Genomic DNA, 15,965 nt, shown 5'->3' with positions numbered 1-15,965 from the left:
GATTAAAGTTGTGAGAGAAGAACTAGATTAGATTGAAAAGAATAACATGTGGGAATTGTTTCCTAGACCTAAGGATAAAAATGCTATTGGAACTAAGTGGGTCTTCAGAAATAAGATGAATGAACAAGGTCAGGTTGTAAGAAACAAAGCAAGACTAGTATGTAAAGGTTATTCACAACAAGATGGCATTGATTATGAGGAAACATTTGCACATGTTGCTAGAATAGAAGTAGATAAAATATTTTTGGCATATGCAGCTAACAAAAAATTTATAATATATTAGATGGATGTCAAATCAACATTTCTAAATGGAGAACTTGAAAAATAACTTTACATTTAGCAGCCTGAAGGTTTTCCTTTGACTGAAGAAGAAGATATGGTTTGTAAGTTGAAGAAAGCATTGTATGGATTGAAACAAGCACCTAGAGCATGGTATGCGAGATTGGATAAGTATTTGGAAAAAATGGGATTTACTAAAGGTACTACATATAGTAATTTATATTTGAAGGAGATTGAAAATAACTTACTAATTATTGAAGTATTTTTCTATGATATAATCCTTGGAAGTGATGATGAAGCAAGTGAAGCATTTGCAGTAGAAATGAAGAAGGAATTTGAGATGAACATGATTGGTGAGATGTAGTATTTATTGGGATTGCATATTGTGTAGAATTATCACAAATTAAGTATTTGAAGGACTCGTTAAAAATATTTGGTTTGGAAAGTTGCAAACCTGTTGGAACACCAATAGTAACTAGTCATAAGTTATCTAGCGAAGATGAAACACTTATTGTTGAAGAGAAAAAGTATAGGTCTATGATTAGAGGATTACAATATCTAACATACACTAGACCTAATACAACTAATGTAGTTGGTATTGTGGAAAGCTTTCAAGTTGATCCTAAAGAGTCACATTATGCAACAACAAAAAGAATTTTTCAGATATTTGAAGGGTACACCTGATTTTGGATTATGGTATGATGGATCAAATGAATTTACCTTATGTTCGTACACTAATGTGAATTGGGTGAGAAGTGTGGATCAAAGAGAAAGTACAAGTGGTGGAGCATTTTTCCTAGAAGGAAGATTGGTTTCTTGGCTAAGAAAGAAACATGACCATATTTCACAAAGTATGATAGAAGTAGAGTATGTAGCAACAAAAAATAGTTTTAATCAGATCATTTGGATGAAACAAATGCTAAAGGATATTGGCATTGAATTTATAGAGCATGTTATCATACATTGTGATAACACAAGTATAATGAGTATGTCAAAGAATCATGTTTTACATTCTAAAACAAATCATATATCTATTGAGTATCACTTTTTGAGACAAAAAGTTGCAACAAAGGAAATAATATTGGAGTATGTGATTACACAGGAGTAGATAATAGATACATTTACAAAACCTATTTATTCCAAAGGATACATTTGATTACTTGAGACATATGCTTGGGCTTTTGCCCCAATCTACTTTTGAATAGTTGGTGCAAAGATTACAACAACCTAGTGTTAATAGATCACTATTTATTTTATCTGGACTAGATGCTTGATGTTTCCTCTATGGGAGAGCCTCTATGTTTGAGTTGAGTCATGAAGGAATATTGGTAAGTGTTATTTAATAATGTTTTCAGACACTTGACCTTATTGCATATCTTATATATTTGAATTGACATAATGATGTTTTTGTCATTGATGTCAATGGGGAGAGTAATACATGAAAACCATTCTTACATAATATTAATGGGAGAGAGTGACACATGATTTTATATTGATTAATGTCACTGAAAGAATATCTAAGAGGGGGAGATGTTCATATGATAGAGAGATTTCGTTGATGAGGATGATTTGAAAAGGTGATGATTACAGTACAGTAGAAATTCATGGGCAATATAAATGGGGGAACAATTGCAACAGAGACATTTGGCATTCATGGAACTTAGATGTTTTAACTTATATTTCCATTAATGCAAAAGGGGGAGTTGTTAGCATGAATTCTAGTGGTATTCCTATGGGAAGTATCCTAGCGGTTCTAGAGACTTGATTTAGAGGTTATGTGTTGAATTCATGACTGTGTTTGTCATTAATGTCAACATACTGGTTATTTTGTGATGCCTGGTAGAGCAAAAAATAGAGATTTAGGCCATATAGTCTGAGGATTTAAGACAAGGCTATGTGCGGTTGAGGAAGCATTCTATAGAGTGTCTTGATGATGTAGTTAAGTGTAAATGCATAAATATGAAGAAAGTGCAGAGTTATTTGAGATTTATTGAAGACAATATTCAGATAGAGCTCATGTGCAATACTTACTAGTATTTTGATTAAATATCCAAATAGAGATAGAATTTGGCAGAGCAAGGTTGTACAAAGGTAGAAGACATGGTTAAGTAAGAAAATTTTGATGTTACAAGTGTGAAGAGTTATGAAGACTGTGAGCCCACAATTTGGTTGTAATTGTGAAAATATGTAATATTATAATGTAATATGTAATGTAATATCTTAAGATAGTCTTATATTATTATTGTAAACTGAGAAAGCCCAAAGGATGATTCAATGACTTATTCTAGGAGTTGATATAAAGGAAAAATTATGTCCTTGCCAGTAGAGTGTGTGATTTAGTGATTTGATGTGGAATGTGAGTATGTCAACTTGTACATGTGAGAGCTAGTGAACCTGATATTGAATATCTTTTGATCAAAGAAATATTTGGTGTAGTTGAGGCATGGTGACAAACAAAGACATTGAATTTAGCAAAGAAGTTATTGTCAATTTTTTTTACTGGTATTATTTTGAGAATGATAGTACTAAGGCTAGTTGGACAGTGAGTTTGATGGTCTTTCCTTGAAGGTGTTTTGATAGTGAGTCCTTCTATCTTCCATCAACTCCTAATAGTGTTGGAATCTCCTAACATGGATTCAAAATCTCCTAATAGGGATTGATATTTACTGAATGTATTTCATTGACTCCTAATAGGGTCCATCCTCTTATGAGGAACTTATATATTAGTCCATCATTTTATGCATGCCATCCCCACTAAGGTTTTCCCTTTGATCAAGGGTTTCCCTAGTTTTATCTTTATGTGGTTATTGCATCTATTATTTACATGTTTTGGATTTAATAAGGATATTGAGAGTTGTTTTAATTGCATAACCGATTTAGGCCCACTTTTGCCCCCCTCCTCAATTATCTTGGTGGAATTTACTATCTAACTCTTATTTCCTCAAGTTATGGTAACACCATTTGATAAATTGGGGCTTAATTTTTTGGGGTCCATTGAGCCTTCCTCTAATGGAAAATCCTACATCCTAGTCTGTATTGACTAAGTGAAAAAATGGGTGGAAGCTAAGCCAATGAAGCATTAACAAGATGATAAAGTTATTGAATTCCTCTATGAGTAAATATTCACAAGGTATTTTGTTCAAAGATTGTCACTGCCCAAGGAACCCAATTTACTCCAACCCTCATTACAACTCTTGTCAAAGAGTATAACATAGGGCATAGGGAAACCTCGCCGTATAATCCCTAGGCTAATGCTTTGGCAAAGATAACCAATAGAGAAATTGAAAATATCCTACCTAATATAGCTTCCATTTATCAAAAAGATTGGGTTAATAGGATACATGAAGTACTTTAGAATTATAGGAATACTTGGAAAACTACAATTGGTTTCACTCCATTTGAGCTAGTCTATGACAAATCGATAGTCATGCCAATTAAGTTTGAGCATGAGATATTGTAGGAATATCTTAGTCTCAACATTGACCTTACAACAATACAAAGAGATAGGATTCATGTAGCTTAATATTTTGGATGAATTTAATAAATATGCCCTACAAAACATATGAATAATGCATAATCAACAGGAAAAATAGCATGATATATTCATTAAGAAAAAGGAAATTCAACCAGGTGATTAGGTCTTTTTGTTTGACTCCAAGTACCATATCTATCTAGGGAAGTTCCAAATGCATTAGTTTGGACCAGATAAAATTATCAAGTTTTTGATAATGGAGCATTTAATTAAAAAACCATAGATCAAGTCTGCTTCAAATTGCTTGTTAATGAGCATTAGTTAAAATTTCACCACAAAAACTAATGATGAAAGAGGAGTTCTTACAATATTTTTTGAAAGATGAGTCAATCGATTCTCCTAAAACTCAAAAAAGTGGGCCTAATGTTTGTTTTTCTTTCACTTGGTCAATTGTTGTTCAATTTATTTCAAATATTTTACCTTTGTGAGGGAATTGTTTTTCTTCAAAATAAATTCCATACCCTTTATACTACTCCTCTTCTACCACTTCACTCACCCATCACTACCTTTTTTTATCACTTCTCATCAGGTACGAGTTGGTAGTTTTATTTGATTTGACATGATGGAAGGTACATACATGATCTATACTCAATAATTTTACTTCTTTTTTTCATTAGTTATTTCAAACTACACTAATTTGTAAATAACACATGGCTCCTTCGTGTGTGGAATCATTTGCAATAGTGGGACCTATTTCTTAGGTTGAGCTAGGGGGTCATGTCAATGTGTAATCCATGAAACACAATTTGTCACAACCAACTATAAGTATGTGATACTTATGTCTAAAGTTGAGTAATAACTAGTTATCATTGTGGTGATTATGTTTAATTAAGAAATGTATGATGTGACATTATTATCAGGAAAAAAAATTAATTTTACTAATTTTCCATTATCTTTCCCTAAAAATATCTTGTGACACATATCGAAGATGGTGAGAATAAATCACTTTTAGAATTGAGAGAGTAAAAGTGTAAGATTCAAACAACACAAGGCATAAAGAATTCCAGAGGGAATTTTTGTGAACTAGTCATGAGTGGACCACCGATTAGGCATGAACTCATTGTGCATGACCTAATTTTTTAGGATCAAAGATGCAAACACGCATTTCAGAATTGTGGGTCATTGGACTATTTTCTAAAGTTGACTAGATAAAATGATAATATTTCCTTAAAAATTTTGATCTCTCTCTAGAATAATATGGTCACTATGAAGGGTTTGAGGATTGAGCTCTTAGATGAAATCATAGATAAGGTAATTGTGTTACCTATGATGGAAGAAAAATACCCACAGAGAGAGGACACTAAGCTTGCTAGGGCCCTATTCACTTTACACACAAAACCTCCACTGGAGATGGATAAGAAGCAGGGTACTAAGAGGTTGTTGTTACCATAAGACTATATATACATTGCAACCTATGTCATGAAGTACCTCACCTGTTAAGGGTGGTATTCCTATGTGCATTTCATTGACTTTAAATTGCTCAACCACACATGTCATCTCAACATGCCAATGAGTGTTCCCGACGTTCTCTACAAGCTACTTCTTTTCAATGCCTTTGAGGTTAAAAAGGTATGCCCCATTCATCTTCATGTCATTGTTTTATTAAAATCATAGTATAGAGGGTTATGGGGAAGTATCTCCTATGACATGGGAGAATTTTATAAAGATAAGAAGCTTAGAGAAAGAACATGTGGGGGATAGGAGAACCAGGGGAACTAGATTATACTAGAGGGTTACTACACCACAAGGTAGCTATAAGATTCAAGAAGGCCCTTCACCCTCATCTCAACCTAAGAAAGACCCTTACGAATCTAAAGAAAACCCTACCAAAGAAGATCTCGTAGAAAACCACACTAGTACATTTGAGACCATTATTGGTCAAAATTTCGACCCAAACTTCAACCAAACTTCGACCAACTTCGACCAACCCATTGGTCAGAATTTTTCGATTGAAATTTTGACCAACCTTCTGGTTGGTCAAAATTTTGACCAATACGTTGGTCGAAAAACCTCCATAGCCATGGTGCAAGTTCTGCCAGGAATTGGTTGAAATTTCGACCAATAAAGGTAGAAATTTTGACCAATGAAGGAAAAAATTTTGACCAATAAAGGTAGAAATTTTGACCAATGAAGGTCAAAAATTTTGACCAATGAAGGTAGAAATTTTGACCAATGAAGGTAGAAATTTCAACCAATGAAGGTCAAAAATTTTGACCAATGAAGGTAGAAATTTCTACCAACAAGTAGGTGTAAATTTTTTTTCAAGCATTCTATAAAACAGTCACATGCCTTGCGTATGATATGTCATTTTGCATGCATCCTGCACTCTCTCATCCGGCTAATGATGGATTATGGAGAGTGATCTGAAACCATGATGCTAAAAAACACACACAATCAAATCCAAAATGAACTTGCATTACAAATGGATTGTGGAAATCTGATATTGTTAATTTTGCACGCATGTCTACTAGGACAAATATATGTTTAAGTTGTGATTGTCCTGGTAGACATGCATGCAATTTTACCAATATCAGATTTCCACAATCCATTTGTAGTGCAAGTTCATTTTGGATTTGATTGTGTGTTTTTTAGCATCATGGTTTCAGATCACTCTACGTAATCCATCATCATCCGGATGAGAGAGAGTGCAGGATGCATGCAAAATATCATATCATATGCAAGGCATGTGAACTATTTTAGAGAATGCCTGAAAAACACTGACAGTAACTAATATGAAAAATATATAATTAGTTATATAATTGAGACAAATCATGTACTAGTGAGTTGGTCAAAAATTTGACCAATGGGTTGGTCAAATTTGGTCGAAAATTGGGTCAAAATTTTGATCAATGAAGGTCGAAAAATGAACCCAAATGCACTAGTGCAAGTATGCTCACCAAGTTGACTGTTTGAGTTCAGTCATCAAGTCACCCCACCAAAGTGCCTCATCAAGGTCAGTCTTTAGGTCTGTTCATCGAGCTTGCTCACCAAGTCAGCTCGCCATGTCACGTCTCTAAGTGGCCTCGCTAAGTTGGCTCGCCAACTTGCCCCACCAAGTTGCCACTTTAAGCCCACTCACCATGTTAGATCGCTAGGCCGACTCCCCAAGTTAGCTCGCCAAGCTGACAATTGAAGTACGCTCACCAAGTCAACTCTCTAAATTCGCTCACCAAGTCTGCCCCCTAGGCCAACTCTCCAGGTCAACTCACCAAGTCACCTCCACCCAGTCACCTCAACTAGTTGACTCATTAAGTCATCTCATGAAGTTGACTCACCGAGTGGTTTTACCACCTTGTCCCAGCAAGTGGGCTCACTCAGTGTGCTTATGAAGTTGCCCCATAGAGTTGCTTCTCTAAGCTCGCTCACCATGTAAACTCACTTGGTCGGCACACCAAGTTGACACTTTAATTTTTCTCATCAAGTCACCCAACCAAAGTGCCTCATCAAGGTCAGTCTTTAAGTACACTTAGTAGGTTAGCTCACCAAGTCACTTCACAAAGTCACCTCACCAAGTGGCCTCGATAAGTCAACTCACCAACTTGCACCACCAAGTCGCCACTTTAAGTCGACTCGCCATATTAGCTTGCTAGGTTGACTCCCATAGTCAGCTCGCCAAGCTGACAATTCAAGTACGCTCACCAAGTCAACTCTTTAAGTTTGCTCACCAAGTTTGCCCCCTAGGTCAACTCTCCAGGTCAGCCCACCAAGTCACCCCCACCAAGTCACCTCAACGAGTTGACTCTTTAAGTCAGCTCACCAAGTCTATTGTTCAAGTACACACGTCAGGTCGGCTCGCATAGCCCACCAAGTCATTTCACCAAGTCGATTGTTCGAGTACACTCACAAAGTTGACTCTTTAAGGTCAACTCGCCAAGCCAACCCACCAATTCATGTCACCAAGTCAGCTCGCCCACATGTCCCACCAAGTCCCCAAGTCTGCTCGCCAAGCCGACAATTCAAGTACGCTCACCAAATTGACTCTTTAAGTTTTCTCACCAAGCCCATCCCCTAGGTCAACTCTCTAGGTCATCTCACCAAGTCACTCCCACCCAGTCACCTCAATGAGTTGACTCTTTCAATCAGCTCACCAAGTCTACTATTCAAGTACACACGCCAGGTCGGCTTGCCAAGCTAGTGCACCAAGTCATGTCGCCAAGTCGATTGTTCGAGTATGCTCACAAAGTTGACTCTTTAAGTTCGCTCATCAAGTCACCCCACCAAAGCACCTCATCAAGGTCAGTCTTTAAGTCTTCTCACCAAGTCAGCTCACCAAGTCACCACACCAAGTTGACTCACCTCTTGCCTCACCAAGTGGACTCGCTAAGTTGGCTCGCCAACTTGCCCCACCAAGTTGACTGTTCAAGTATGCTCGCCAAGTTGACTCTTTGAGTTCGATCATCAAGTCATCCCACCAAAGTGCCTCATCAAGGTCAATCTTTAGGTTTTCTCATTGAGCTTGCTCACCAAGTCAACTCGCCATGTCGCATCTCTAAGTGGCCTTGCTAAGTTGGCTTGCCAACTTGCCCCACCAAGTTTCCACTCTAAGCCCACTCACCATGTTAGATCGCTAGGTCGGCTCCCCAAGTTAGCTTGCCAAGCTGAAAATTGAAGTACGCTCACCAAGTCGACTCTCTAAGTTCACTCACCAAGTCCGCCCCCTAGGCCAACTCTCCAGGTCATCTCACCAAGTCACCCCCACTTGCCCCACCAACTTGCCACTTTAAGTCGACTCGCCATGTCAGCTCGCCATGCTGACTCCCCTAGTTAGCTCGCCAAGCTGACAATTTAAGTATGCTCACCAAGTGGACTCTTTATGTTCACTCACCAAGTCCACCCCCTAGGTCAGCTCACCAAGTCACCCCCACCTAGTGCTTATTGTGAACAAACCAATCTGGATCATAAGAGAAGTGATTAGAGATTATTATGAAAGGGTGCGACTAAAAAGAGATATAACTCACGTCATTTACAACATGACTAATCATTTCTAATGAAAGCTATAAAAAGGTAGTTCTATCATTCAACTCAGGATGATTGGAAGAACTTATTATATTTTGTATCTCACAATGATCACTCTGTAAGAGAGTATATTGCCTTTGGCACCCATTCAGTGCAGGCATATAAAGTCTACCATTAGAAACGACATCATCTTTGAGTATATTTATATTGTCATATCAAAAAACTTATCACAATATTTAGAGCATAAATATAAAGTTATATCAGAGACGGCTTGCATATTTGCAAATTCTTACTTGTATATCAGACACAACGAACAGTACAAGGTACTGAGAATTTCCTCAGTCATTGCATGTAATTTCCTGTATATCAGAAATAGCAAATATATATCATCTTGATTGTTATGTAATCATAATTATTTTGATCTGAACCATACTGTATATGCATTTGGAATTAAGAATCATTCAAATATTACTTTAATACAAGAAATTGTTTCTATATTCATTGAATTGTGAAGAATTCAAGTAGTATCTCGTAATCAGAAACATAGGGAATTTACAACCACCAAAGTATGTGATTGAGAAGTGAGTCTGCAAAGTCTGCAATTGCTCATTTTACTATAGACAACATTTTCCTAAGAAGCTTCACCCCGGTCAGGAATTGATACTCCAATGACACATACTCACAACCACTAGTTTTTTGTCCACCAGGGTCCCTGCCAATTTTTGAAAGTTGCATATGATGCATGACTACTACTAGGATTTTCTCCACAAAAAGAAATTCATGTTGTCATAAAAGCTATTGTCTAGTAACATCCTGGCAAATCTCGTGCCTCTAAATTTCTAATGATGTCTGTATATGTCGGATCCCAATTGTGACGGTCGCAAATAACACATTACATATCTTCCTAGAATGTTCTTGACAGGAAGAGATCCCCTGTTTTAAAATAAGACAAATCAGAGTTAGTCCATTTAAAAGTCAGATATACAAATATAGGTGGCACACAGTCTATTAGAAACTTAAGCTTCCACTCTACTTACCAAACATGAGAGTCACAGTTGTTGTTTCGGTTATTGCCCATCACAAAAACATAGCCATGAGGCACATGCTGCAAATGGATATAACATGAAATGTAGATATTTTAGTTAACTTGTTTATTGATCATGTAATCAATGAATAAAAAAAGGATATGTGATGTGTGAAACCTCTATCTTTATGGATATTGTAACTTTAATTCCCATATGAGTATTGTTTCCAGTGTATCAAATTATGTTAATTTATCAGGATTCAACTGCGTGGAGGGTTTGAGTCAAAACTTATACATTTAACATATTTTCAGTTTTTTGATTTAGAATGTTTGAAAATAAGAATAAGGTCATGGACATCATCAAAAATGAAAATACCAATCAGTTTTTAAAAATACAATTTCAACTACACCCCATAGAGTCATTTCAAATGAGGAACTAACTTAAGTGTAAATAATTAGCAAAGTGTACTTAATTTTTTAATAATGTTTGTTTAAAAAAACATGCATTCAGGCATGACAAAAATAAAAAAGGAGTTGTGTAAATAAATAAGAGTTGTCAATGAATATTTTTTGACAATTGAACCAGTAGTAGCACACATAAATAGATGCTTTGATATCTGTCAGGAATTACAAAGCAAAAAGTATTTGAACAACAAAATGCTTCACTCTTGAGGAAAAAACTCAAATAATCTACATATGCAAATAGTTCAATGCATGCAACTATGAGAGTGATACTTCAAAAGCATCAAATGCCTACTGAATAGACATGGCATTCTGCCTAGGATTTTTGAAAATCCAAAGATAAAAACAACTTGAAGCAAACTAGTATGTTAATTAGCATTATCCTCATTGCAAAGAGATTAAGCAATCTACCTTTTGTATAGTATCCTCTTCGAACTCTTCACTGTCTGATTCTTTAGAGCTTGTGTCTTTCTTTGGGGGGCCTTTCACCTGGACATAAGCATTCTGTAAATGCAAAATATAGTAAAATTGTTATACAAAATATATTAACAAGCAACTTGAATTTCATACAAGAGAAACCGGTTAATATTCTCACAAAAAGAATGGACTTCATTAGAAACAACATCAAGAAAAAAGTCACATTTTAGTTTAAAAAGAGATTTTAGGCACACCATAAACCCTAAACAGTAGAAGATTGTAAGCAACAAAAATACTAAAAAGCATGATCACAACTCCCACACAAGTAGCAATATTAAAACTCACAGACCAAAATTATACCTTGTCATCTCTTAGCAATGCATGGCAACCTGAATGTTCCTTCTCCAATAGTTGACTCTCATACTGAGATAGTAATTCATTTTGTACTTAAGACCTTTTTCTCTGTAGGAATTATGCAGGAGAGTCACAGTAAAAATAGAGTTAAAATAAAACAGAGCACACTGAAATAACAGAGGCAATCATCAAATCTGCTACAGCATAATTACATTGATTCAACATATAAAAATAAAAACATGGAACTATGTAGATACACACCAATATTACAAGGAATGCCTTACATTGAAATCACTTTTGTCCTGTGATGAAACTGATCCAAACCAGGCATTGTAGTCTACTGAGATATCTATTTCCAAAGGGACACATTCACACAATCAACAAGGTTGGATTTTTAATCAGTTCAATGTTTGGTTTGATATGAAATTTCAAAGTCTGGAAGGAATTACTCTAGTAAGAAGTAGAATTATGATTTGCTTGAGAACATCCACAATCAGAATCAGAACTACAAGGTTCTAGTGATGAATCTTTTGGTCCATCCAAGCTATATGGTGAAAAACTTGTATTTTTGTTCAATGTATGGCGAATAAGGGCTAACCATTTTACAGCGGGACCATTGTCTTCTACACCCAATATGTTCCCAGCATTCAATGGCACAATTTCTTGAAATTTGTAAAGAAAAGAAAGAAAACCAGATGTTTAATGTTTACAACTATGAACACTTCAAAGAAATATAATAACATGTCAATGCCCCTTATTTGTGAGAATTCATCTGGTAGATTAATTACCACTCTGAGCGTGGATGAAAATGCTGATTTGAATGTTTATGTACACTTATTAAGTTTTAATGTAAAGACCTTATTCATGCCAAAATTTAAATGAAAATTGATTAGGATAGAAGGATTTTAATGAGTTCCAGACTAGGAAAAAGGCACTGGTACAGGGAGAGCCATCTTGCACCTTCTGAGACATGTTTTGAAGACGGACACATCTCTAGTATGAGATATGTCTCCATTAATTTTTAGAAATTGAAGAATTTTGCAATACAAGTTAAAAGCAAAAAAGAGCAAATAAATAAAACAAGAATATATAATGTTTCAAGCTGATAATTTGAATGATACAAAAATCCATGTAAAGTTATAGCGATCAGGTATACACCTTTTAAGAGGGACATAAACAATTGTATGACTGATCCTTTGTTAGAGAGAACCTTCACTATTAGCATTCTTGTATGACTAATATACTATTCTTATTTTCAAAGTTCTATACCATGGAATTTTAAAAAATTGTTAATTTTTTTTTTTAAATACCTCCAAGTCTATGGAAAAGAAATTTAAAAACAAATAAACCCTCCAAACAATATTTTTCTTTAAATAGCTTCCATCTCTGAGATTTGAATATTGATTATTAGATAGGTTCAAGAGATACTAACCAGTGTCAGATGCCAAATAGATGATCGCCATAACAACATCCCATTTATCTCCTTCTTTATAAAGAGGTTGGTTTTTCCAAAGATCGCCTAGGAATTCCTTGGGTGAAAGTATGTCCATTCCAGGAATACCTTCAATTGGACCAGATGCAATACCATTTACACATATTCCATAATCTGTCCCCCACTCTAAAGCCATAGATCTTGAAAGACTATCAACAGCTGCATGTAAACTAAACAAAACTTTGCTAGATAACTTGTTTAAATTATTATGTAAGTAAAATGACTCTCATGTTTATGCTAAAACATTTAAATTTATTAAATAGTTAATTCAAATCTTAATCCAAGAAGAATATAATGATTAAAAATGAACCTTTGCAGCAGAGACATGAATTTGATACCAAAAAGCTGAGGTACTGTATTGTAGCACTTAAGTTTAAAATAACACCAGCCTCTGAAGGAGGCTTTCCAATTCCACCTTCCCTCAAATACTTCAATGTTGCTTGACTCATTGTAAATGTGTCAACAACATCAATATCCAGTACTGCAACCACATGTAATTTATCTAACTTCATGCCACAGTTAGGGAGAAAAGCTAAAACATCTGAAAAGAGTTGACAAAAACTTAGCACTTCCTCCATTGACATACGTCATAATGAACTAAAAAGTATGAGTCATCTACACCCTTCAAAATCAAGTCCTTAAGAAATTATGCTTCAATAGAGAGATCAATTCAAACATCCAAGTGACTTGGCACTATTTCGCAGAACATCAATATCAAAGCAACTTCAATAAATCACTCAACCTCGTTAGGAAACTAGTTTGAATTTTTTTCCCCATCATTTACCATAGCATAACTAATCAACAACATGCATGCTTAGACAATGGCAAATACTCAAGTTGTAGTTTCCCTATGTGTGCTCCCACGAAGCACTCAATCATTTCTCATCCACAGTTTTCAATACCCTCATTAGATCATCCACATTCGAGATAATAATTGTGAAAGACTATAATGCTCAATAATTAATAAATATTGTACAGATTATGGCAAAACTTAATAAATTTCTTGTGCTACTCTTTGTTTGAAGGAATTACATTGAGGGAGTGCTCACAAAGATGAAGCACCACTACTTGCTCAAAGGCTCAACCATTCCAGTACTACTCCAGCTCAAGAAGGCTTAACTATGGAGTTTCCTCCATGGTTTAAACCACTCTGATTGGAATCCCATTTGGAAAACCTACAACAAGTGTTGTGCCTTATGAACCATTCATTAGAAAGCCCCTTGAGCTCATCAATAGATAAGCCTAAGATATTTTCCACAGCAAGTCAAATTGTGATATTGCTATCACGATTCAACTGTACATTTTTTGTGTCAAACCCATTGACCCATGAATATAATAAATGACCCAAGGAAGAGGGTGAAATTGTAAATGTAATGGATTATACATCCTTTCCTCCTACTACTAGATGACTAAAGGTGCTTGTGTGCTAATTGTACCCCCTTTTCTTGTAGTTATTCGCAATTTGTACCATCCGATCAGTATAGAAATTTGTCTTACAATTTGTTACAATTCGTACAAATGATCTAACACTCTCAGTGCTTCCAACTATGGAAGCTCATTTTTACTGTTAGAGGATCATTTTTACTGTCAAATTTAGACAATATCACTGGTTGATTGTCATAAAATAGTACTCCATATTTTAATGTATAGGTAGAGGTTATTGACTCTCCCATAACCAACACTCATAATTCCTCATCTTAGATATAGCCAACCTTAATATTTATAGGAATACTACTGGTAGCTACTAAAATTCCTTGCAATTTTACTAATTTAGGTAATTTTGATAGCAGTGTTCCATAGGGATACATGATCCCTAAATCTCATTATTTCTAAGAGGAGGGGATCCTTAGAAGGCCAATATGCCAAGGAAATTCCATCTCCTCTCCTGGGATGTGTTCCTCAAAGAGGGGATATTTCTGAGGTGCCCTCCCCTAATGACAATATTCAGAAATAAATCAACAATCAATATGATAATAAAGTTGCTTTTGCAAGTGTGTAATACTGGTGCATGGAGCTAGATATGATGAGGAACAACAGAGAGCGAAGAATACTTAGGAAAGACTAGTGGAATGCTCAAAATACAAACAAATGAATACTTAGTGCACAAAATTCTTTACATATAAGGTGCAAAAAAAAATCTAGATAGCTTGGAGTGTTCCATAGACCTAGAGAGCTTCGAGTGCATGTACATCATCTTGTACAGTGTTTTTGGTAGGAAATTTATATAATAGTAATACAAATTTATCATTTTTACTAACTATTATTATATATTGCAGATTATAATTTATTTATTTTATTATCATCATTACCATTATATATATAGTGTGTGCCACTCTCGCAGTTTACATCTTTGATTCCCCTTCCAACCATGTCCTCATTGAGTGGAGCTCTGCTTGGCAGTTTACCCCTTCTTATAATTAATGGAGAAGTCATATTGAATTTTGTTTTTATAAACCCATCTTGGAGGGATTTCATATTCAAATTTTCATGATATATCATTGTAAACTTAGGACCAAGTAAGTATATCAATGCATGCATGATTACCAAAATGTAATGTTTACAAAATGATCCTCTAATAGTAAAAATGAGCTTCCAAGATGTAATGTTTACAAATGTTTTAATAGTACAATAGAATTATTTAAATTGAATTAAAAATGCCTTCAAAGAGGAAAACAGATATTTAACTATCAGCTTATCAAGCAAGTACATCAGAAGTACAACTACTGTAAAGTGTAAATAGCTAGCAACATGTTAAATAAATTCTAAAGATTTTTTATCTAGATCATCAAAAAACATAATGATAAGAGTAAATCCAAGGGACAACTTACTTCAATTGTGGCTATTTGGCTATGATCTCCCCACTCGGCCAAAAATGTCAAAATAAATGCCTGCACCAAACACATTAAAACTGTAGCTATCACAAAAGGCAAACCAGTAGAGCCCATGAAAGAAAATAAACATTGCTAATGATCTCATGAGCTAATAAAACTTATAAACTACATATGTAGAAATTATACAAGATTTGAAAAAGGTTGGATTGCAAAGATGATGTTAAGTTACAAAAAATGTGGAGTATATAAATCACATCAACAGAAACTAAGATACAAAATGTTTTAAATAATCCAAAGTGATATGGCAACTTAATTTCTTAGAAAATCTATTAAAAATTATCCTCTAACCAATTGATATCAAGAGTTCATAGTCTAGTAAAGAGAGAGAAAACACTAACATACCTCCTGCATCTCTTTTTTTTGTGAATTCTTTGAGTCTGACCTCCAGGAAATATAAAGTAAACTCAAGCCAAAAAAAGCATATAAAACTACAAAGAGACATCACTTGTTAACAATCAAAATATAATGCCATATATTAGCTAGTCGAGCATGACATTCAAAGGAAAGAGAAAAACAATGGTTTCAATATATCATCAACTAATATAGGAAGGTAAGAGC

Source organism: Cupressus sempervirens, chromosome 3 (genome assembly GCF_028749045.1).
Source record: "Cupressus sempervirens isolate cs-2001-9-10 chromosome 3, ASM2874904v1, whole genome shotgun sequence".
NCBI lineage: Eukaryota > Viridiplantae > Streptophyta > Pinopsida > Cupressales > Cupressaceae > Cupressus > Cupressus sempervirens.
The sequence above is the reverse complement of the archived record's forward strand: the minus strand, read 5'-3'. Positions refer to the sequence as shown.